General features: G+C 48.2%; 1 protein-coding gene across 1 annotated transcript in view; it reads left to right on the top strand.

Moving 5' to 3' along the window:
- The window catches only part of Pebp4 (phosphatidylethanolamine binding protein 4), a 217,396-nt gene that overhangs the window by 4,996 nt on the left and 187,093 nt on the right, over positions 1-25,307 (top strand). The gene's annotated exons all lie outside the window — the stretch shown is intronic.

Genomic DNA, 25,307 nt, shown 5'->3' with positions numbered 1-25,307 from the left:
AGGGTTTGTGGGAATGGGGAGTAGCAAGGGCTGTTCTGGTGGATGTAAGGGTCTAGCCTGCGCTAAGCTGGGCAGTGCCAATGCCAGGCTCAGCACATAGGTCTGTTCAATATCCAACTCGAGAACCCTTGGGCTCCAGCATTCAGTCACTGCCCAGGGATCTGAGGAGGACATGAGGGATCATCCTTAAAGAGGGTGGTGGCTGGAGCTTCCTTATAGAGATCAAGGAAGGAGACAGCTATAGAGAGAGTAACGAGTGGGGCAGAGAGGAAGTCGATGCTATATTGGAACAGCGTACCTCAAAAGCTAAGCAGGGGTGGGAAGGACTTGAGTCTTCAGCTAGAGGAGGAAGGCATTTCCTCAGAGTCCACAGGGTTGATGGAAAAGGGCAAGAGTGGCATGTGGCTCCGTGAAAACAGCACCTCTTTTCCAAAGTGGCTGAATTTAAGCCATCAAAGTAACAACTATCAGGGGACTTGCCCAGGGAGATCCCACCCCCACAATGCCAAGCAAGCTCTGAGGCCTGGGCAAGAGTACCTCAGGCATGGGGCAGGTCTCTGCACCCCCATGGAGGTCCCTGCCCCGCCACACCTTTGTATAGGCTTCTCCCATTGTTGCCCCTTGCTTTCCCCCTCCAGGAAGACTTTCGTGGCTGCTGGCTCTGAACCTCAATTCCATCTTTGCTGATCTCTTGCATAAAGTTCATTAAATATCCTCTGCCTTCTAACCAGAACATCTGCACTCCCTCTGTTGACCAAACTTATCCTCATACCACGGCAATCACAGTAAACACGGACTCACCTACAGCACCTGCTGGCATGGTGGATCCTGTGCTGAGTGACTGGGTAAGAGGGAGTGAATGATGGATGGATGGATGGATGGATGGATGGATGGATGGATGGATGGATGGATGATGGATGAATGGATGGATAATGGATGATGGTGGATGATGGGTGGATGGATAATGGATGGATAATGGATGAATGGATGGATAATGGATGGATGGATGGATGGATGGATGGATGGATGGATGGATGATGGTGGATGATGGATGGATGATGGATGGATGGATGGATGGATGGATGGATAATGGATGGATGGGTGGATGATGGATGGATGGATGGATGGATGGATCAATGAGTGGATGGATAAATAGATGGGTGAACATACAAGTGTATGGATGGATGTACAGATGGACAGATAGTGAGTAGATGGGTGGATGGACATGTGGATGGATGGATATGCGCATGAATGGATAGGCGACTGAGTGGGTTAACAGATTGATGAATGGATGGATGGCAGGCACAAAACCATCCCTTGGTGTATAAGCTATGAATGGTAAGCCCCACTGCTTGTCTGTTAAGCTGTCTGGAGTTCTAGGCACTGTTGAGACCAGAGGCTCAGGAAAGCGTTATCTTCCCAGGTGGAGTTAGCTTAGAATTGGAAGGGAAAGCAGGAAGGGAACTGGAGAAGGTCAGGGGTCCTCAAAGGGCAAAGGAATTCAGGAAGCAGGATGCCTCCCTATGATCTGTGGCTGAGAACTGAGGGCCAAGAGCAAGCTGGTTAGTGGATGCTTTTCTCCCCTGGTGTTCCCACCCCGTGTTCCCTCTCCTGGTGTTCCTTCTGACAAACATTAAGTGGCCAGCATTTTAAAATGCATCCCGTTCTCCAGCCAACGAAAACTGAATAGCGCCGAGAAGCGTCTTGACTAAGGCTTATTCTTCACTTTAAATCTAACCAGCTGGAATCCTCTTGAAGGGAACAAATTGCCCTTAAGTGGGGAGCATGTGCTTGCATTAGAGGGATAGAATAAAAGCCACAGCACTCTGTCCTGCTGTCCCCTAGGTTTCCAATCAAGATCCTGAAAGCCAGTGACCCTGAATGTTCTCCAGAGCCGAGCGGGCACATCCCCCTGCCGCCTGCGTCTGCAGCAGCACGTCTGTGTTGCTGCCCCCTAAGGACCACCTCCTTGCCAACATTGTGAAGACAAATTTCTCAAGGGCTAGCAATCTGGGGACAGGCACAAGGGGCAGGCAGCCACAGACTGCCTTCAGCAGGGCTCAGCTCTCACAGGCCTACCCCAGCCTTCTCTTTCCACATGGAGGAGGAGCCTGCTACAGTCGTAGAAGATTTCACTGTGGGATGACACAGGGCTTCAGAAACCCTGAATAATTCTGGGCAGAGTGAGCAGAATGGTTCCTGGTGGAAGGGACAGATTTACGGGGTCTGGAATCAGGCCTTCCGGGCAAAGGGGAAGTACATGTATACACTGTACCTGTAAGCATTTGCCCGAGGGTCTGTGACCCCACAGGCTAAGCCGTGTTAGTGACCTAAAGAGAGTCGCACGCTGTGTTCTCTGCGCCGTGAAAGTGCTATTGACTTAAAGATAGAAGATGTCATCACTTCCAGAGTAAGTGGAGGAGGCAGGCAGGTAGCCCCAAAGCAGAGGGATCTGGGGTACGTGTGGGCCATGACTAGTGAGGGACAGACAGCAGCTGAAATGGCCAGGTGGGAAAGTGTGGTGTGGGATGCAGCAAGGCCCTGATGGGGAGCCGGGATTTCATCGAGAAGCTACTTGAAGCCACTATCTCATGTTTAGGCAGGGGATTGTGAGCCACATTGGAAGGGCAAGGTCATGGCGGCCACAGATAGGATGGGGGAGGGGAAACTGAAAGAACCCCATGGCAATGCAGAAAGAGATGCCAGGGTGGTGGTATCCTCGGGGTGCTGTGTCTGTGGGGATAGCAGGTGGGTTTGAGTGAGGCTGAGTAGCCAATTTATCATTCCGAACAGGACCTTCTGAGAACGGAGGCAGCATTATTTATACTCATGCCTAGATGTGGTCTCCTTGGGCACTGTCCTAGAACAGCACACAGCAGCGTACCCCGATCCTAAGAATGGCACCCCCACCAAGCAGAGGACACAAAGGAAGCCTTAGCTCTACCAGGGACAGCACCTGGCAGTAGCCCCTTCGTTGTTCAGCGTCTGAGGTCCGTGTGTGTGCAACAGAGCTGCAGACAGAAGCACAGCCTTGTCTGATTGACTTCAGATGGAAAGACTGGGCTGGCTACCTGGAACGGGGTCTCCAGTGCCTGAGTCGGGTGAAGGTTGTAGAGCAAAAGGGTCCTCAACCTTTCTAATGCTGCGACTCTTTAATACAGGTCCTCACGTTGTGCTGATCCCCCAGCCATAAAACTGTATCTTCGTTACTCCATAACTGTAATTTTGCTGCTATTAGAAGTCATAATGCAAATACCTGCTATGTGGGGTAGCTGCTGTGTGAGTCCCCATGGGGTCACGACCCACAGGTTGAGAACCACTGCTGTGGTGGCAGCCTCTCAGGTAAAGGATGTGGCAAGTTAATAGGCGCTGGCCAGAGGTGTCAAGCTAGACATGCAGTGGAAAATATGCATTGGAGCCAACTGCAAGGGAGTCCTTGGTGGCTCTCATGAGGGGACTAGGGAGAGAAAGGAAGTGGACATTGTGGAGTAGGCTGGTGACTCATGTCAGTTGGCCAAGAGACAAAGATACCCAGGGGTGTTTAAATCTGGCAAGACAGAGCAGATAGGTGGAGTAATGCCAGACTGGGGTGGGGGAGTGGTTCTGTCGGAAACCTTTACATCTGATCTGCATCAAAAGAGAAGGACAATAGAGGGCAGCCCACAAAGAAGACTCCCAGCTAGCCTCACAGACCTTGGAACTCACTGGATCACTAGAGTAAGGATCTCCCAAAGACCAGGAAGTGGAAGAGGGGGCGCTGCCAGCTCTGGGGTGAGGGCCCTGTGCACCAGAGTCTCACCAGCAGAGCCTCAACTCAGGGGCATAGAAATGATGTGGGAAGTATCCTGGAAATGAGTGGGAGGCTTTGGGTGCAGAGCACGAGGGATGGTTACTCACGCTGTTGGGTATGGCAGGAAAGGATAACGAAGGAGAAGGTGAGAGAGGCCATAGCAGTGGCGAGGGGTCTGCCTTCCCTAGAAAAGAGAGGGAATCCTACCACCCTAGAACAGCAGTCTAAGGGCAGAAGGTAAAGTGTGACAGGGTGTAGGAAGGCCATCGACACACCAAACAATGGTTTAGGGAAGAATTGGCGAGATATTTACTCATTGCTTAGCACCTAACAGAGCTTAGTGAATGGTACCAAGTTGTATCGGGTGTTATTGTCCAGAGGGACTAGAATGGTTTGCAGTTAGTCTTTTGAAAGGCAAAGGATGGAAGAAAGACTGCTTTCTGAGGCTGTGGAATGCCTGTGTGGCTGGAGGCAAGAGCTAGGAACCCATGAGGGCAAGGCTGCAGAAGTAGGGGTGCCGACAGTCAGAACTGAATCTGGGTAGGCAGATGAGAGCATCAGTCACAGACTAGAACACATCCAGGAGACTCTGCTCATTCAGGTGCCATTGACTTCTTTTTTAAAAATTTATTTATTATGTACACAATATTCTGTCTGCGTGTTTGCCTGCAGGTCAGAAGAGGACACCAAGACCTCATTACAGATGGTTGTGAGCCACCATGTGGTTGCTGGGAATTGAACTCAGGACCTTTGGAAGAGCAGGCAATACTCTTAACCGCTGAGCCATCTCTCCAGTCCCTGTCACTGTCTTCTTAGCTTGAGTGGTCCAGCCTGTCTGTGTCCCATTTCAGCCTAGGCCACATGGCCATCCATTGTCTGGGGGCCACTTCTACACACAGCAGAGCCAAGTGGTGAGGAGGGGGGGCCAAGAAATTCCCCAAGACGACAGGTGAAATAAGAAGCCCCAGACAGCAGACAGGCCCGTTCTTTCACACACAGAATCTTGTCTCTAAAACCTACCCTGAGAACATCCACTAGTGCTTCTGCTAGACTCGGGGTGCCATTCCCTCGCTGATGCATGCATCTATATGTGCAGCCATCATTCCTTCATTCTATCCGTGCATCCATCCACATCTTCGTTTGTCCAGCCCTCTGTTTATTGGAACTAATCTTGATGGAGGTTCGCTTTCTGCAGCTCCTGCCAGACACTATTTCAGGAGCAAGGGATGCAGACAACACACTACTGTCCTGCCCAGACATCTCAGAATAAGAAGGCTCTTCGCGGCTGCCGTTTCCACGCTCCTTAAACACTGAACGGCAAATGAAACCAACTATAGCGGAGCTGGGAATACAGCTTCCTATAAACCGCGTGTAGTAGCACTACCTGTCATCCCAGTGAAACTCAAAGTCATCCTCAGCTACACACTGAGCTTAAGGCCAGCCTCAAATAATAAACGTGCCTCCAAAACTAAAACAGAATAAACCGCATGCTTAATGAGCCGTAAGCTCCTTGGTCTTGACCTTTGACATAGTTCTCTTCATTCCCCCCCTCCCCCGCCAATATCTTTCTTGTTGAACTCAGTCTTTTAGGGCTTGCAGGACTTCCAGCCAGACCTCGGTCTACTCAGGATCCCCAGGGGTCCCCCAAATGACCACCCCAAGCACCAGCTGGTGCTTGCTCCAGGAGCGCAGTATCTGATGTCTGATCTCAGCCCAGGCTCCCAGGCAAGGGGTGAGGAAGCACTAGCAGATGTTTTTCAGATCAAATGATGTCTCTTTGAACAATCGTGTGGGCCACTTGCATGGAAGGGCACGTGGGACGCGAGAGGAGAGTTCAGTAGGTTTGCATCTGGTTGAGGCAGGAACGCGTGTCTGTGTCTGCGGCTCTTCGCTGCCCACAGTGGTCTGTTGAGCTTCTGTAAAGGCTTTTTAGAGTTTCGAACATCTGCCCAGTCATTGTTGCAGTCTATCTCAAGGGTTGAGCACAAACATCTCAAAGGCTACAGAGACTTGCTGCTTGCCCTCACTCGAGAAAGAAGGTTCAGAGAGGTCTGAGAAAGGCTTTTGCAGATTTTTTAAGAGATGAGGGCATTATTTATTGTTCACACTGGCACAGTTGGTGGCGAAGGGAGGCAAAGAGCCGAGGAGGGACAGTGACAGGAGGCAGTGCAGTGTGGAAGCTTGTTTGTTACCCTGACTTTAAAGGTTTCGCTCAATCTGCAGGGACCAGCGTGCCCCATCCCGTTGGGGAGATCATTGTATATCACGAAGTCTGCCTGACCCTAATCACAGCCTTGTGGGCATCATAAACAGGCTGAACAGGTTTCAGGGCCTCTCTTTGCAAATGAGGAAACACAGTTGCAGGGAAATGATTTAATAGACTTTATATTTTAGATCGGTTTTAGGTTTGCAGTAAAATGAAGCAGAAAAATCAAAAGTCCTCCTCTCCCCTCCCTAGCTCCTATGCACATAGCTGCCAATATCCATCTCTGTCACCCCAAGCTGGTGTTGTACAGTCCATGGCTTTGTGGACTCCTCATGACATGTGGCCGCTGTTACAGAGTAACCCAGAGTAAGCTCACCACTCTAAGGACACTTTGTATTCTTCCTGTTTATCCCTCCTCCCGGCTAATATGCCTGGCAACCGCTGATCCCTTCACTGTTTCCAATTTGCCTTTTCCAGAGTGTTACATAGTTGGAATCATTTGGCATGTAACCTTTTCAGACTGGCAGAGCCTCTGCTGCCACCAGGCGTCCTAACTCCTGTGACAGTGTCTTCTTCCCCTCCAAGGGTTCCAGAAAATGACATCTATCTTTGCTCAAGCCAATGACCAGCTGCCCTGGGCTCAGCTTTTCCTTTGAAGATTGCTCTTTCTCTAAATGGGACGTTTCTACCAACACTTTGGTGTGACCAGAGGACCACCCCCTTCTGCCCTGGGGTCAGTTTCAACATTCCTTTTTCTTTTTGTCTCTCCAATGAGAATATGAACTTCTCTAGGGCAAATGTCTATATGCCTGGGAAAGAAACAAGATCACAGGTAGTTCTCATGGAGTGAGATTCATGCTGAGATACAGAGCAGAGTGCAGGCCACTGGGAGTTTTGTCCCTTGGTAATAACAGGGTACACGTTATGATTTTCAAAGCACTTTCCCTGTTATGACAGTCTTTTCTGCATGCTCTATGCCATACTATAATTTCACATTTCCTATCTCAGATCAGTCCCCGTAGATAGGATGGACGGGTGTGGGGCTCTGTCAGAGGGAATCTGAGATCCAGAGAGGCACAGGGATTCTCCCCAGATGCCCCAAGAAAAGACAAGTATGGTTTGGGGGTAAAACTCAGTTGGTAGAGTTCTCGCCTAGTAACACTCCTAGGTCTGATCCCCAGGAGTGAAGAAAACCAAGGGTGGTGTGTGTGTCTATAATCCCAGCACTCAGGAAATGGAGGCAGAAGGATGAGTTCAAGGACATCCTTGGTTATGTGGGAGTTCTAGGTCAGCCTGGACAACATAAGACCCTGTCAAAAGGATGCACATTAACCTAGAGCCCAGTACTCACTGCTTGCTGCCTCCAGGCCTTATCTGAGTCTTGTCACTACCCTGGGACGTTATTTTCCTACAACAGGGAGACCAATGCTCCGGTGTACTGACTTCTAAGTCATTCGCTATTCCTTCCTCCTTCCATTCCCACCATGCCCGGATGTTTATATGGAGATATTTACTGCTGCCAGCTGCTGTGCTGAGCACTTCATGAATATAACCACACTTAAATCCCGATACCACCGTGTACAGTAGATTCTAGGAGACCAAGGTCTGGAAAGATTCCTTGGTAGGAGAGTCTGGAATGGAGCTCCCATCACTTCTTACTGCTTCCTGTGGGGACAGTGAGCCCTGCCACATGGAGGGTGCTCTACACAGTCCAACTGCAAGATCCGGCTGTGAGTCAGGAAGCACCCCACACTGCTCCCCCTCACCCCCACCCCCTGCAGCCTACATGGCCCAGTCCCTTCCCAGAGTGATGGAAAGAACACAGGCCTAGATGCCCAAATGTCTCTCTCCCCAGATTCAAGGGAGAAGCCAGGACAGGAAAGCAGAACAGGTAGATTGCAAGGTTACTCCAGATCCCACTTTCCTTTACAGATATGTGATTGTAAATGACCGCAAATGTTCCATAAATGTCAAGTGTCTTAACCAAGGGACAGGTGGAGGAGGCTTGGTGCGGGACAGAGGTGTGTGTACATCGTGAACTCTGCATTTCTTTGCCGCTTTTTGGGTCTGCAGGGACAGAGTGACATTTAGACATAAAGACCTGTGTTCTTTCCACCACAGGGGAATGAAGAGGAAGTAGACCATGGGGTTCAGGGAAGTGTGGCCCCCCAGACTTACTGCAGGAGGGTGTGGTGAGGGAAGGGAACGCAAAGGTGCTCTAGGGGTACAGTTCCCTAGCCTGCTTGTGGGTAGGCGGAGATGGCCTTCTGCTCAGTCTGGGACTGCAATGAGAAGAATCGCCACCAGGGGGAGATAGGCGACCGTCATCCCGCCCCAGATAACCCAAAGCTCACTGCTTGACTGGGGACACCAAGGCAGGAAGGCCCCTGCTAGTTGGTGGCGGGTGAGGAACCCATAAGTGAAAGCAGAGTTCTCCGTTTGGGTCTGGTAGGAAGTGTTAGGTCGCAGGCCCTGCTGGGTCTCTCTCTTCCCCAGTCCAGTGTGAAAATGCATTTCTGTTATGACAATACAAATAACTAGAAGTGGAATTCTTTCCATTTAAAATGCCCCTAATTAGCCCCCAACTCCTGATTAACTGGGTGAAACGGCTGATAGGAAGAACAAGAGGTTACCTCCCGCTACCTACCCCAGATCACAAAGATTTTGGAGAAGTGCGTGTGGCTCCCTGCTCAGCCTGGGCTTCCCCAGCCTACAGACTTCCTGAGGGGAAGCTGTGAACCATGAAAGCTGCCTGCCTCAGTTTGCGGAGGAAGCTCCGAGCCAGGGACCCTAAGAAGGTCTAAACCTTGGTGCTGCTGCCGCCTGGAGCTCTGCCACCTCGTGCAAAGTCCCCAGTCCCTTAAGATTCCTTGTTCTCACCTTAGAGTCCCGAGACTATCCCTTTCAAGGTTAGGAGCCCAAGGGCAGTCCTCTGTGGAATCCTTCTTGGTCCCATCTGGGACGTTTCCCCAGTGGGTGTCTCCCTCTTGCGGGACACAGATGGATTCCGGGACCCATACTCTCTGGGCTGGCCTCTTCCTCTCTTATTCATTTCCCTGTCCTCTCTCTCGTTGTCTGTCTTTCCCTTGGGTGGCCTTATCCACACACCAGTGACATCAATCGTCCTGTGCGACTCTCATATGTGGTACGTACAACCCCAAGTATCCAATCCCCTTCTGCGCCCTCACCAAACCTGCTCCATCCTCAGTTTTAACTCCAGGATGGGAGGAAGGTGTAGCTTCTCCGTCTCTCTCCCTGTGCCACTAGGGCACCAGGGGAACCGCCTAGAAGCTAGCTACTTCTCTCCTCATGGTCCAGGCTTGAACGGTTGCCAGCCCTCTTTTGACCTGCATGTTGCCACAGTCCCTCACCAGTGTCCTTGTCACCACCACCACCTCTGTTCGTCCCCCAAGGCCTGGCATGGTCTCAGTGCAGCCATCAGAGGGAGCCCTTAAACCCACTGGTTGCGATCAGTTCAAACCTTTGCTCAGAATTTGTCTTGCTTCCCTTTCCTGAGTAAAAGCCCCAGCACTGCCAGTGCCTGCCAGAGGCCCTGGGATCTGACCTGGGCTTCACATCCTCTCTCCTCAACATTTCTGCTGTGTGTCCACCTAACCTAGCTGGCTTCCCAGCATTCCAAAGGTCCTTTGTATACACACACACACACACACACACACACACACATACACACACACACACACCGTATTTGCACGACTCTTTCACTCCTTTTTAGATCTTTGCTTGAAGGTCACCTCTTCAAGGAGGTCCTGCAGAGTCCCCTTCCTCCCCTCCACTTCTCACCCTCTTTGCAACCTTTCAACCTATGTCTACCTTCGTCATGAGCTCCGGGTTTTGCTAGTTTGTTTTTCTGTTGCTACCACTATGCCACAGCTAGAACCTAAGCTCTGGGAGGGCAGGACGATTTATCTGCTTAGCTCCCTGCTGCCCGTAAGCTGGAGGACAGTCTGCACATAGCAGACTCTAGCACAGGTTTGTTGATCGCATATGATTCAGAGAAGAGTTCTTCCTTCCTTCCTTCCTTCCTTCCTTCCTTCCTTCCTTCCTTCCTTCCTTCCCTCCTTCCTTTTAGGTAAAACTGAGCGGTGTTGTTGTTGTTGTTTGTTTGTTCTTTTGTTTTTCTTTACTGCACATTAGTAAGGTTCCTTGGTAGTATTCAGAAAGATCACAGCCATGGTGTTTTTCCTGACGACTTGTAGTCTTCCATAACGAATCGGAATGATTTGTATAAACTCCCTGTCAAACCAGCAAGGCCATATTTATGCACCCATCATCTTCAGGATGGTTAGCAACTTGGGCACACTTTCCTCATCCCGCCTTGCCTTCCTGTGTGACTAGGCCCAGCTCATTTACGTTCACATCAACAACTGTGCCTGTGGCGGTTACACTCAGTGTTGTATAGAATGGGGATGATGGATGCTTTTTCACACCAAGTGTTGGCAGGCAAAAGGTGGCTTTCACCTCAGGGTGTGTGACACGGACTATTTTGAAACATAGGCCCACCGGCCTAATGAACTTTTCTATTTAGGTGGTTTCCTCATACAACCATTGCCGGTAAGGCAGACTTTAGTAACCATCCTCTTCCATGCCTTCTTTCTTTCTTTTCCTTTCCGAATAGCTCCCGACATTTCTGTTCTGCTGTGGAACAGTGGTCTTTCATCCTGACACTTGTATTATTTTAATAAAATGCTGATTGGCCAGTAGCCAGGAAGGAAGTATAGGTGGGGTGACCAGGCAGAAAGTAGAAGCTGAGCAACGAGAATTCTGGAAAGTGGGAAGTTTAAGTCTGCAATCGTGACCCAGCCGCAGAGAAAGCAAGATTTGACTGCCTCGCCAAAAAAAAAAAAAAAAAAAAGGTTCTAAGTCACATGGCTAACATAGACAAGATTAATGGGCTAGTTTAAGATGTAAGAATTAATTAATAAGAAAAGCCTGATCTACTAGGCTGATCAGTTTATGATTAATGCAGACCTCTGTGTGTTTACGTGGGACTAAATGGCTGTGGGACCTGGTGGGACAGAAACCTCTGTCAATATTGCTCCTCCTTGGGCATGGACTTTGTGTAGTGGGACTTCCTATTGCTCCTCTTTCTATTGCTCCTCTTGGAAGGTGCTCTTGCTCTGGCCTGTCCCTCTCTGTCCAGCAGAGGAGCAGATAATACTCCCGGCAGGGTCTTCTCCCGTTGTTTTCTCTGGTGTTTCTCTTTTCATGCGTCTCAATCATTATTCATCTACAGTTTTTCATCATGGCGCTATCTTGATGGTAGAGCTTAACCTTCAGACCAGTCTTCTGACTTTCTCTTTTTCTCCTGGTAACGCAAACGCTACCCATAACACCTACAGTACGATTCAGTGTATTCATTGTGGGGCATGATGGCAGCAGGGGGGGGAACAGTCTTCTGAAACTTCTGGGTCTCACCGTTCCTGTATGCAAAGTCTGTTGGTGTCTGACCCTAACGCTGTGTAGATGATGATGGTGGAGATGAGATCGAGATAACAAAGTGATTGATAGATAGTCTCAGCTGTCCAGGCGACTGCTGCAAACTTACAACCTGACAGTCAAAGCAAGGTCGAGCCTAGGTAGCAGGAGAGTGAAAATCAAGATTTTTCTCCCTCCCTCCCTCCCTCCCTCCCTCCCTCCCTCCCTCCATCCTTTTCTTCTTCTTTTTCCTGGGACTCTAGGGTTCCTCGAGTACTGTTGGACTGGAGAGAAGAAAAACATTGGGGGACCAGAAACCCTAGGTCCTCTCTGCACCCAGTATTTCTTCATGATGAACTATGTCACAGAATTCTTCACCAAGTCTATCTTCTTTTTTGTTTGTTGGTTGTTGTTTGAGACCGGGTTTCTCTGTGTAACAGTTCTGGCTGTTCTGGAACTCACTCTGTAGACCAGGCTGACTTTGAACTCACAGAGATCCGCCTGCTTCTGCCTTCCAAGTGCTAGAATTAAAGCCATGAGCCACCATCGCCCAGCGGATCTCCATATTTCTAACTCTTCATGCGTCTGGGGCTCCTCATCCTCCCAGATAGGGAGCCAAGGCTGTGTGAAGTGTACCTTGCTTGGTGTGTAATCATGGAATGTCTCTTTTCTGCTCCAGTCATCAACAGTGTCCCAGAGCCCCCAAAGGGAGGTGTCAATAAGGCCAAGGTCAGACAGGCAGATGCAGGTGGATCAGGTCCTGCTTCTGCCGGGCATTGTTCTCTGAGCCAGCCCACCAGGCTCCTGCCTCAGAGCTCTCAGGGAAGTGTGTGCTCCGCTGCCCACCTGCCCAAACCCATGGTGGCTTGCAGCAGTTCATGCAAACCAAACCCAACACAGAATAACCAGAAGGGCAGCATTTGGGTAATATCAATGTGCCTAAAAAGAGGATCAGAAGATAGCCAATCAAGGCCAGGACAGATGTGAGTTACAAGATTTAAAAACTTCTACATTCCCCAAAGTGCCTCACAGAGATAAGAGTCCAACACAAACATTTATTGTCTTTACACATAAGGGTTCTTGAGAATCAGTATCCGAAAGATGAATAATCCATAGGAAAAAAGATACAAAGGATGCAAAGAATGTTGCCAGATGATTCTAGAAAAAAAAGAAGGTTCATTAAAAATATTGGAGGTTGAATATATACGGTTAAAAATGTATTTTTTTTTTTTTTGAGACAGGGAATCTTGTAGCCCGTGCTGGTCTCAGACTCAGTCTTTAGTTGAAGATGGTCTTGAACTTCCAATCCTCCTGCCTCTGCCTCCCAAGTGCTGGGATTGCAGACATACCTTTGGCACATCTGGTTTGTATGCAGTACTCGGGACCAGATCCAGAACTCGGAGCACGCCGGGCAAGCACCCCACCAACTGAGCTGCCTCCTCAGCCCCACATTAAAATATAATTTAAAAATGGTATAGACTTTATGCGAAAGCAACCAGATGGCAGTTTGTATCCTTATCTTAAAGGGGAGAGTGCTCCGCAGATACAGGGAGAAGTTGCTGCGACCTCCCGGGAAGGCGATCCTGTGAAGCATACGCAAATTATTAGCATGTTCGTCTATATGGACAGTAATTTCAGTCCTAAGGAATGTATCCTAATCAGATGACTTAATCAGCCACAAATGGACATTTATGTAAAGGATGTTCATTGTAGTGTTATTTAAAATAGCAGGGAAAAAAATGAAAGCCATCTAAACGTGCAGTAATAGACAGGCTGCAGTGAATGTACTCTATCCTTATGAAAAAACACCAGCAAGCCATTAAAAAAATGACATTCTTAAAGAATATCTTCGCTATTGAAAAGCTTCACAATATACGTTAAGTAAAAGAAAACCAAAGGATAAAACAGTAATTTCACTCTAGCCCCAATTTTTTTTTGAGTGCAAATTAAAAAAAAAAAAAACTAGACAAATGGAGAAATGCATGAAAATGTTGACACTGGATCATTTTGGATGGTGGAATTCAGGGTGAATTTTATTTTCCTCTGTACACTTCTCTGTGATTTCCATATGTTCTCCAATGAGCAAGTATTATTTTAATAATAAAGAAAAATGCTATTTGGGGAGGGGAAAAAAAGTGACTGTGAAGAGAAAAGGCTTCGGCTACCCAAATGGTCTGAGAGCTGGTTGCTGTGGAAACCGGAACTTTGAATTGCCCAACTTTTTGTGAATTACTTTGCTGCTCTGCAGGCTTAGAGCAGGCGCAGGATGCAGCTTTCTTCAGGCTGACACGTGCCTGGGGGTGGGGGAGCTGGAAACTGGGGGCCCTGGTTTCATTCTGCTTTCCTTTCTTCTCCCCAAATGGGGAGGGCCCTTGCTCCCACAGTAGATGCTGAGATGAGAGCCGCTGAGCCTGCCCCTCTGATCTGGCTTCTTCTAAGCCTCGGAGGAACATTTGATGGTTCTTGTACCTCTCCTAGCCTGGAGACCAAAGATGGGGTTCTAGTCACCACATGGGGTAGGTGCACGCCAGCTCAATGAACATCCAAGGGTATGGATCCGCAAAGCAATCATTTGCAGAGTTCGGTCTGAAAGCAAAAGTCTTGCTTGCTCAAGCTTGGTCTTGCTTTCCTCTTGTGCCACCGGAGATAGTGCACACCTCGAAGCAAAGCCAAAGGTGGAGGCTGGGTACCAGGTGATCCTGGTTGAGCGGTAGTGGCGAAGGCACGCTCCTCAGCCTGCTCTCGGGCCACGGCATGGCTTGCCGCTGCCATTTGCAGATCCCATCGGGAACTCTTGGGTGTGGAGAACGGATCGAGGCAGCCACAAGTTGGAATTTTAAAGAGCCATGTGTCCTTTGAGCGGGAGCCCGGGCTGGGGGCTTCGCAGGCTGTCGCTTTGTCCCGGGGACCAGATGGAACTTGTTTTTCTGTACACTCCATGGTTTAACCCTTCATTGTGCTTCCTCCCCAGCAGACCCGTTCAGGAACTGCTGCCTCTGGGGTGAGGAGTTGGGGGATGAAAGGGAAGTCACGCATTTAAGTCTCAGAGATGTTGCTTGGGAATGCCTCCTCGCCTTTTTATCTCCCGCCCATGCCTGGTTATTTTGTTGTATTTAGCAGGCGCAGGCATGTGCCAGACAGGGCTCCGAGCACATTAGAAATATTAACCCATCTACTTTTCAGAGTCATTATTAACCCCGTTTCACAGATGTAGAAACTGAGGTCTAGAGAAGTTAAACAACTTGCCGGAGGCCACACAGCCAGGGAGTGGTAAAGCCCAGATCTGGATTAGAATACTTAGTTCTGCCCCTGCCTCACGTTTATGCATCTAAACACAGCCTCATCCCCACGTTTTACATACCAGGTAAATAAATCCTGTTGTCAATGTTTCTAGCACCATGGCTGAGTTTTCTCATGTAGAGTATTAGGAGCATCAGGCACCAACACGAAACCCAAACCTGAAAGGCCACGGCCCTCTTTTCAACTCCACCGGGCTGCTCATAAAGTATGTATAGTGTTATATAGAAAGACAGAGGGGCCAATGTCTACCTGTACCCTACCCACAGCGCATGCAAACTCGGGCTTGCCCCCATCCCCCGTGGGGTCTGTAGTCATGATGTAGTCTCCAGGTAAGTCTTACTGTTATTCCCACTTTCCATACGGAGAACCACAGGGTGTGTCTTACCCCGAGTCACGACTGTTAAGCTTCAGGGTTGGCTTCCAAACTCCAGTGATGTGTCTCTAGAGCAGTGGTTCTCAACCTGTGGGTTTTGACCCCTTCTCAACCCGTGGGTCTTGACCCCTTTGGGGGGGGGTTAAATGGCCCTTTCGTAGGGGTCGCATATCAGATATTTACATTATGATTCATAATAGTAACAAAATTACGAAGTTATGAAGTAGCAACAAAAATAATCTTATGGGTAGTCACCACAGCAATGGGAACGCTCACTCTATCCGCCTCAAGCTCTGATCAAAGGAGAGCTGGGAGCTTGGTGTCATCAGCCTTGGAGTGACCTAGGCTTGGAGTCAAGAAATACACTTGAATTTTAATTATTACCTTGAATGACAGTAAGACCATACACCACACATAGGATGAAAGGAGCTATCCGAAGCTCATCTTTTGAGTAGCATCATCCCATTCAATTATGGTCCAAATGTCTTATTTTCATCATTCCTATGCTGCTTCTGCTTCTTCTTCTTCTTCTTCTTCTTCTTCTTCTTCTTCTTCTTCTTCTTCTTCTTCTTCTTCTTCCTCTTCCTCTTCCTCTTCCTCTTCCTCTTCTTCTTTTTGAGACAGGGTTTCTCTGTAGCTTTGGAGCCTGTCCTGGAACTAGCTCTTGTGAACCAGGCTGACCTCGAACTCACAGAGATCTGCCTGCCTCTGCCTCCCGAGTGCTGGAATTAGAGGTGTGTGCCACAACCACCACCACCGCCCGACCCCTATGGTACTTCTAAATAGTTTACATATGACCTTGTCTTCTTTGCCCGGGTCTAAAGAGCATGATTTGACTTCTGCTAAAGTTGTTCTTGTCATCCTGTAAGCAGCTGTCACACAGCGATGTCCTCCCTCAGGTCTCCTTCTTTCATTTCTTTGAGCTGCTGGCTTTTATTCTGATGGGGTTCTGTGGGTTTGCTTCTCCCAGGCCAAGGCCACACCCCTCTGGGAACCTAGGCAGATCCAAAGGTGGAGAGTGAGTGCTTGAGGGACAGTTTCAAGACCAAATCCCCAGGTCCAGGGCTGGACCCATCCACTAGGGTCCTGATTCCTAGTCATTGATTATGTAAATGACAATGCAAATGACGAACAATGGCTACTTAGCCCCAGATCATGGGGTTTCTTACTGTTCTCGCCCTGTTGTTCTCAACCTGAAGAAAAGTCGCCCATTGCTCTGCTCTGATATGCTGTGGCTCCTGAAGATTCCTGGACAGACTGGGGGTTTGATGCCCCGTGTAGTTGAAGCACAGCAATGGAACTGTATCAGCAAGTGTGTGGCCTATTGAGAGGTGGCTAGGTCCTTGGAGGAACCCCTTTTGGAAGGGATTACTGTCTTTATAAAGTGAGATCTCACCAAAGTGGATTGTTATCAAAGAACGGCTCTGGCCCCTGCTCTTTTTCTGACTTCCCATCTCACCTCAGTTTCTCTGTGTCTCATCTCCTTCCCCTCTTCTGTCGTGTTGTGTGTGGTCCCACCATGGGAATTCTCATCAGGGGCCATAGATACGAAGCCACCTGGTCTTGGACTTTCAGCCTCCAGAACTGTGGGCCAAGGAAACCTCTTTTCTGAAATAATCTTTGTCTTATCATTTCTGTAATGCTGAATAGGACTGGGACCCTACCGGGTGCCAACCTAGCCGTAGGCCCGGGAACCAGGTTGGTTATGAAGTTACCTAATACTCCTCCCACCTCATTAGACAGGCCTGTGCTCTTGGAGAGAGTTGGTGGCATTCCTTTTCGATGTAGGGACTTGGGGAGGAAGAAGTCTTCTCCTGGTCCAGCCTGCCTGTGTGGTTTTTAATGCCTATCTGTTGTCTACACTGTCCTACACAATGAAGGCCACCACTAGAGTTCTAATGACCTGTACTCGATGAGTGATAGCTGGGGGTATTTAAGTCTTGTTTCTGTTGCTATAATAGAATACCGGACCCTGACTAGGTTGCACAAAGCAGGGGCCCAGCCTTGCGCATTACGACGGAAATGATAAAGCAGGGGCTACTCTGCATAGGTTCATCTGACTTTGTATCTCTTACATACTGGCTTCCCTCTTTACAGACTCCCCATCTTTACTAACTATGTTCATAACCTCCAGGGTGCCGAGGACAAGCGTAGCACCCCATCCCTAGGGCAGTGTCTCAGAAAGAGGAAAAAGGATCTTAAGGACTTGGGAGAGGTCCAGCTGCCCTACACAGGGTGGAGACTTATTTTCTTGGTGCCTGGCTTGCTCAGCAAATAGAGATTGTAACCCACACTTATGAGGAATGCAGGAACTTCTCCGACTGCTCAGTGGTATCTTAGGGATCAAGGAAACTTGTGGGGTTTCTTGCTTTTCCCTGAAACTACCCAAGACTGCTAAAATTATTTTAAAATTTATTTTCCTCCTGTCATCTGTCACTTCTTGCTGCTGTCAGAAGATGATTAGTATCCTTATGGTCCCTCTAATTCTTGACAGGATGGGAAACCTAATAGCAGAGAATGTCAGAATTATGTCTAAACTAAGAGTAAATAGTCCCAGAATGCGGATGCGAATCTAGAGCCTGCAGTGTTAGCCTAGTCCCAAACATGAAAGATTCATTTGTGTGACCTTTCCTCACTGGTGGTGAGGACCAAGAAGGCCACACAGTGCACAACCTCAGCTCAGTCCCCACATGCAAAGCAAGGCAAGACTGAGTTCAGCCCCCAGTTCTGTATCTAGCTAGCAAACGTACCTCTCAGGGTCTTTTGGCCTCATCTGCGGATATGGATAAAGGGGCCGAAGAGATAGCTCAGTTGGTAAAGTGGCAGGAAAACCCCAGTGCAGTCCCTAGAAACTATGCGGCTGTGGTGGTTGAGGGAACGCTGAGCATAGTGGTACGTGCTCGTGACCTCAGCACCAGGTGGAGACAGGTGAATCCTTGGGGCTCATTGGTCAGCCAGCCTTGCCTACTTGATAAGGTCCAAGTCAATGAGATACCATTTCAAAAAAAAAAAAAAAAAAAGGTGCCATCTGTGAAATGACAACCTTTGTTTTCCTCTGGCCTCTACGTACATGCGCAAACACACACACCCACAGGGAAAATATACTCAAGGGCCTGGAGTCTTTTCCACAGCAGGTGTTCCACTAAATGCCATCTTGTACTCCCCCGGGGTTTCTGATACTCCACCGTGCTTAGTGGGATGGCTGGCCTCCCTCTTGTGCTCTCCTCCGATTTTCATAGAAGGTTGCTTCCTTTCAACCCCTTCACCCTTTCGCCGGCGTTGGACCAGTCCTTCAGGGTTGGGTGGCATATTTTCCTGTCTTCTGTTCTCCAGCCAAATCCCACAGAAGCAGAGGCTCTAGCCAGAGGGCACACTGGCAGGTGGCCAAAGATTTCCCCCACTACCAACCAGGTCTCCTGCCTCCCTAGAAACTTCTCTGAGCCATGCTCCTATTATCATCTACCCGATGGCCACAGGTAAGGTTAGCCATCAAGGACCTTGACTTCTTTTTTTAATTTTCTTTTTATTGATATTTATTGAGCTCTACATTTTTCTCTGCTCCCCTCCCTCCTCTGTCCTCCCCTTCAACCTGCCCTCATAGTCCCCATGCTCCCAATTTGCTCAGAGATCTTATCTTTTTCTACTTCCCATGTAGATTATATCCATGTATGTATCTCTTAGGGTCCTCATTGTTGTCTAGGTTCTCTGGGATTATGATTTGTAGGCTGGTTTTCTTTGCTTTATGTTTAAAAAACACTTACGAGTGAGTACATATGATAATTGTCTTTCTGGGTCTGGGTTACCTCACTCAATATGATGTTTTCTAGCTCCATCCATTTGCCTGCAAATTTCAAGATGTTATTGTTCTCTGCTGTGTAGTACTCCATTGTGTAAATGTACCCCATTTTCCTTATTCATTCTTTGATCGAGGGGGATTCAGGTTGTTTCCAGGTTCTGACTATGGCAAACAAAGCTGCTATGAACATAGTTGAGCACATGTCCTTGTGGCACGATTGATATATACCCAAAAGTAGTATTACTGGGTCTTAAGGAAGGTTGTTTCCTAATTTTCTGAGAAATTGCTACACTGACATCCAAAGGGTCTGTACCAGCTTGCATTCCCACCAGCAATGCAGGAGTGTTCCCTTTACCCCACAACCTCTCCAGCATAAGTTGTCATCAGTGTTTTTAATCTTGGCCATTCTTACAGGTATAAGATGGAATCTCAGAGTTATTTTGATTTGCATTTCTCTGATGGCTAAGGATGTTGAGTGTTTCCTTAAGTGTCTTTCAGCCATTTTAGATTCCTCTGTTGAGAGTTCTCTGTTTAGGTCTGTACTCCATTTTTTTTTATTGGATTATTTGTTCCTTTATTGACCAATTTCTTGAATTCTTTGTATATTTTGGAGATCAGACCTCTGTCTGATATGGGGTTGGTGAAGATCTTTTCCCATTCTGTAGGCTGCCATTTTGTCTTGTTGACCATGCTGGACCTTGACTTTTTATGTCAGGTTCAGTGTGGTGGCACACACCTTTAGCCCCAGCACTGGAGAGGCAGAGGCAAGTGGATCTCTGTGAGTTCAAGACCAGCTTGGTCTACATACCGAGTTCCATGCTGGTCAGAGCTAAACAGGGAGTTCCTGTCTCAGATGCAAAACAATATTCCTAACCACCACTAATGTGTGATTCTATTATCTCCTTCAACTCAAAACAAAAATATATCTATTTATTTGGGGAATGGGCATCTACCACAGGGTCCTTTATGGAGGTCAGGAGACAGCTTGGAGGAGTCAGGTTTTTCCTTCTCCTGTGTGGGTTTCAGGGATCTAACTCAGGTCATCAAGCTTAGCAGCAAGCCCCTTTTACCCGCTGAGTTGTCTCGCCAGCCCATCGCCAATGCATCTAACTAAAGAGTCTTTGACCTGGGCAAGGGTGATGAGGCTGAAATGCCCTCATCAATCCTTGTACCCAGGTCTACCTGTGGACTTCTTTGAGGATTTCCATGGTCAAGGAGCAGGGCATGACGGGAAATGACTGCGTGTCAGTTACTACTCAAAGTTCGTGTGTGTGTGTGTGTGTGTGTGTGTGTGTGTGTGTGTGTCTGTATTGTGCTCTCTCTATCTCCATTTTATTAACCTTGAGATGGTGTCTCTCACTGAACCGGGACCTAGGCTGACTGGACAACAGCTCCAGGGGTCCTTCTGTCTCCACTCCCCACAGTGCTGGGGTCATAGTTATATACATGGCTGTGTGCAACTTTTATGTGGGCAGTAGGTATCTGAAGTTTGCTCCTCATGCTTGCGCCAGAAGCACTCTTACCCACTGAGCCATCTCTCTGGCTCCCCAAGTTCTTTGCAAGTCCTACTGTCATTTCCACTTTCCATATGGAGAACCAGGATGTGTCTTGCCCCGAGTCACTACTGTTGAGCTTCAGTGCTGGCCTTCAAACTCCAGGGATGTGTCTCTGTAGCTAGAGCAATGGTTCTCAACCTGTGGGTCTTGACCCCTTTGGGGGGGTTGGATGACTCTTTCATGGGTTATAATATCAGATATTTACATTATGATTCATAATAGTAGCAGAACTACAATTTTGAGGTAGCAACACAAATGAGTTTATGACTGGTCACCACAACATGATTGAGAACCACCGCCCCTGAGGCAGTGTACCGACCACTATGCCGTACTGCCTCTCCAGGTCAATGGCTTTAACTAACCGTGACACACTTCTGTGAAACATTCATAGCGGGGACCAGCAAGGGACAGCAAGGGAGGTGGGGGCTCAGTTTCTTATCCAGTCTGTTGGTCTGTTTGTCTTGATGAGGCCAGGCCCTTACCATCTTTCTCAGCATCCCCTTTGGGGACATATGGGAGATACTGTAGCCCTGCCCTGACCTTTATCCTGTAGCCACGGGGGGCCTTAAGCTTTTGTTTATGTTCTGTTTTGTTTCAAAGATGACCTCTTATTTATTCTTTGACAATTACATGCAGGTAGGAGATGTATCTTGATCATACACACCCACACTCAACTGCCCCATCCCACACTTCCAGATACTCAGTATTTCTCCCTCCACCTTCATGGCCTTTATTTTATTTTGTTTTGTTTTATTTTATTTTGTTAATGTTGCCCACTGGCTTGCTGACTATTAATGTTGGCTGGCTTAATCTTATACAGATCTTCTGCAGGCAACCACAGCCACGGTGAGTTCATGAGTACCATGGCCATGCCACACAACGGCCTGGTCATACCTGACAGACAGCACTTCTTTTAAGAAAAAATTTTTAGAAATTAAGTCGTGTGTAAATGTGTGGCTGTGTGTGGGGATGTGGACACGAATGCTGGTGTCTGAGGAGGGAGGCCAGTAAAAGGTTTTGGGGGTCCCTGGAACTGGGGTTTTAGGCAGTTGTGGGCTGTCTGACATGGTGGCTAGGAGATCAACCACTCTGCAAGAGCCAGCCTGTGCTCCCAACCACCGAGCCACCTCTCCAGCTCCACAAAGACAGATGTCACAGTACTCTTTCCCATTTTCTGGCTCTTACCCTTTGCTTCCTCTCCACCTGTTTTCTCTAAGCCTTGTTGATGTGTGTGTGTGCAAGTGTGTGTGTGTGTGTGTGTGTGTGTGTGTGTGTATCGGGGGATGTCTCCGTAAAACCATAGTATTGATCCACCAGAGGCAAGAAGGCAGTTTGGTTCAACAAGACAATAGCTGGTGTTGCTTCAATTTTTTTTTTTTTTTTTTTGGTTTTTCGAGACAGGGTTTTTCTGTAGCTTTGGAGCCTGTCCTGGAACTCCCTTTGTAGACCAGGCTGGCCTCAAACTCACAGAGATCCGCCTGCCTCTGCCTCCCGAGTGCTGGGATTAAAGGCGTGCGCCACCACCGCCCGGCTTGCTTCAAACTTTGAAAATCTGGCCTCGGGTAGTTTATCTTAGGTCTATTTAAACATAGCACAATTTGGAAAAAAAGTTCCCCGATGATCATCAACTCAATGCCGTGTGCCAAAGCTTAAGACATGACAACATTGGAACTGTGTGAAGTACAAGTGGCATCTTCCATAAAGATAGGTTCTGTGGATTAACTGAGAGCAAGGCTCAAGATAAGGGTCTGGTCTGGGGAAGGAACTGGCGTGGTTTGGCCTCCCAGAGAGCACAAGGGTCACTGGGCTATTAACCACATCTGCTCCAAGCCTTCTGGGTGGAAAAAGGTCAGACATGTTTTCCTTTGAAGAGGCTGCCCTGTGTGTTTAACCTTCCTGGTTCTCCTAGTGCTTATCTGTGAGCCCAAGAGCCTCCTACAGGCAGAGACAGCCCATTTAGGGCTAAGCACTCAGCAGCTGCTTGTTCTTAACTCTTTCACTAGCAATCAGTGTTTGTATTGGTGCTCACTGCAGAGAGAGGCTGCTCTGGCCAAGACTAGCCTATGGGTATAAACATAGATATTTAGAAAGCAGTTTGAAACATCATCAAAATAACAGCAGACAGTTCCCCCAAGGGCCTATGATCCTGGGCTTTGGATCAGGTTTCTAATACCAGTAGGAAGTCCCTCCTAGGGAGCAGGACTCAGATCCAATCACAAAGTGGTTGGTTCCTCTTGTGACCCTCATGCCGTTATCACACCAGTGTTTGTGGTCCAGTGGTCCAGCACTGGGGAAGACTACTGATGTCTTTTCTCCCCTGGCAGCCTGCCCAGTACCTTCTGGCACCATGCAGACTAGCCCTTTTTCAGGTCAGCCTCAGCTGATCTCTCCATGTTCTACAATCGGAGTGTGCTGTTTCTCCAGCAATAGGGCCTTACCAATGTATAGCAGGCAATCAAGAGCAGTGGCAGGGGCTAGAAAGATGGCTCAGTGATTAACAGTTCTTGCCGCTCTTCGAGGACCAGAGTTTATTTCCCAGCACCCACGCCAGGCAGCTCACAATCACCAATAGCTCCAGCTCCAGGGGATCCGATGTCCTCCTTGGCTCTCAACTGGCACCCACACATTTGTGGCATGCATGCATAGAGGTATACGTGCATACACATAATTTTTTAATTTAAAAAATAACAATGACAACAGTCTTCGTTGTTTGGGATGGGAGGCTCTGAGGCAGTAACTTGGAAGGAGGTATCTTACACCCGGCATTGAGATTTTCCTTTAATAATCCGTGGCTTCTGGGGCAAGAATTGTTCGCCCGTTCAGGGTACCAGAGTTCAAACTCCTTTTTAAAAGCTACATTTATTTTAGTTTGCTTACAAAGAAGGTTTTCACATATTTTTGGCTCTGGAGAATCCACCTTCGCTCCTGCCACCCCATCTCCACTTAACCCTTTAATCCCCAGTATTCAGCCCTTCACTTCCGTATTGCATGTGTCCTTTGTCCCCTTACCCTTTATGGCCTTGGTCTCTTGATCTTCTTGCCCCAGCCCCAGTGTCTGAAGGGTCCAGGATTTCAATCATGCCTTGCCTCTACAAGGGGTAGCTCATATACCCCAGGATTCCTGAGAAAGGCTTACCAATTGCAGATCAAAAAGAAATCAGGGAAGGAGGAACTACTGTACGCCCAACAGTCTATCCATCTGGGGCAAGCCATGAGAAGAGCACCCCCGTAAGGAAAAGCAGCTGTGTTTATCTTCAGCGCAGGCAGGACTGGAGCACGGAGCACTTTGGTGGAAAGCCTGCGCATTAGATTGAGCTGTTGGTGACTGGGAAGATTGGCCCCGGATGCTGAGATGGAGTGGGCAAACCTTTCACTTTGCTGCAACACAATTTCAAGGATCCAAGGCTTAGATAGTAAACATTTATCCTCCTAATTCTGGAGGCTCGAGTGCCGAATCAAGGTGCTGGCAGATTCTTTGTCTTGTCAAAGCCCGTTCTCGTGCTCAGATTGTATGAGAACTCACTACGCGCTGACGTGGTGGTGAAAGGGGCGGAGCTCTGCTGTTTGTTCTCGTGGGGCACTAATTTCTTCAAGAGGGCCCCGCCTAATCGCTTCCCAAAGGCCTCATCTCCAAATGCCATCACAGTGGGGGATGGGGACTGTGAATTCGGGGAACAGCATTTAGTCTACCACATAAGAGAGTGATTAAACAGGGCAGCAGTTCTAAAAGACAGGTGCGGAACGCCAGGGTTCTCTGGTCTGGGCGTGGTGCATTGGAGATGCTATCAGATACCAGGCAGACATTGCAAAGAATGCTCTTATAATGCAAGAGTTTGATGTTCAAGGGAGTCATATGGGCTGGAGACAGAAATAGATTTGAAACCTACCTTTCCAAGAACAGTTTCTCAACAGCAGAAAAGGAGCCAGGATACCTATCTCACAGGATTGCTCCAAGTTTTGAATAAAACCACAAAGCATGTATGTATGCATACTAGGAGCAGAGAGCTAACGGTCGAGAGTCAAAGGACAGCAGCAAGCATGGAGGAAATCGTGAAACCACTCTCCCTTGTCAGTCTTCCAAAGGCCCTGTCCTTTCCGCATTCCTGTCCCCGAGGATACAACAGCATCCCTTTCTTTGCCATATCCGGCCACAGGTGTCCTCATCTGACTCTTCTGAAACACACCATAGCACACCACAGGTTACGACCGACCGAGGGAAACTTGAATATTAGCCATCCCCAGGGACTTTGCTAAGTAGTAAGAGGTTAAGTAGTCTTAGTCTAAAGGAAAAACAGAAGAAGGAAGGAAAAGAGGAGCAGGAGGAGGATGAAGAGGAGGAAGAGAAAGGGGAGGGGATGGAGCAGCAGGAGGAGGAAAGATGCTTTTCTCAATTAGCAGAAAAAAAATACAGATTTTTGCTCAATTTTAGATGTTTCTTCTATACTCTTCTTGAATCTTTCTTACATATCAATAGCAATATTAAGTCTTCGTCTCTGCTGTGCCTGGGGGCATACACCTTTAATCCCAGTGCTTGGAAGGCTGGAAGGCAGAGGTTTGGAAGGCGGAGATCTCTGTGAGTTCAAAGTCAGCCTGGTCTACCTTGAGTTCCAAGGACAACCAGGGCTACACAATGAAACTCCATCTCCAGAACACCAACCAAGCAACAAAACAAACAAAAGATACATAGTATACTTGGACATTTGATTCACACACATGTACACAGACACAGAAAAGCAAGGACGTAGATAAACAGTTGTCTTTCGCATCTGTAGCTTCTCCATCCTTGAATTCAACTAGTTATATTGAAATTCAACTACTTATATGAAAAATATTTTTAATTAAAAATGCAT

This window comes from Chionomys nivalis, chromosome 12, assembly GCF_950005125.1.
Source record: "Chionomys nivalis chromosome 12, mChiNiv1.1, whole genome shotgun sequence".
Classification (NCBI taxonomy): Eukaryota; Metazoa; Chordata; class Mammalia; order Rodentia; family Cricetidae; genus Chionomys; species Chionomys nivalis.
This window is presented reverse-complemented; position numbering and strand designations above follow the sequence as displayed.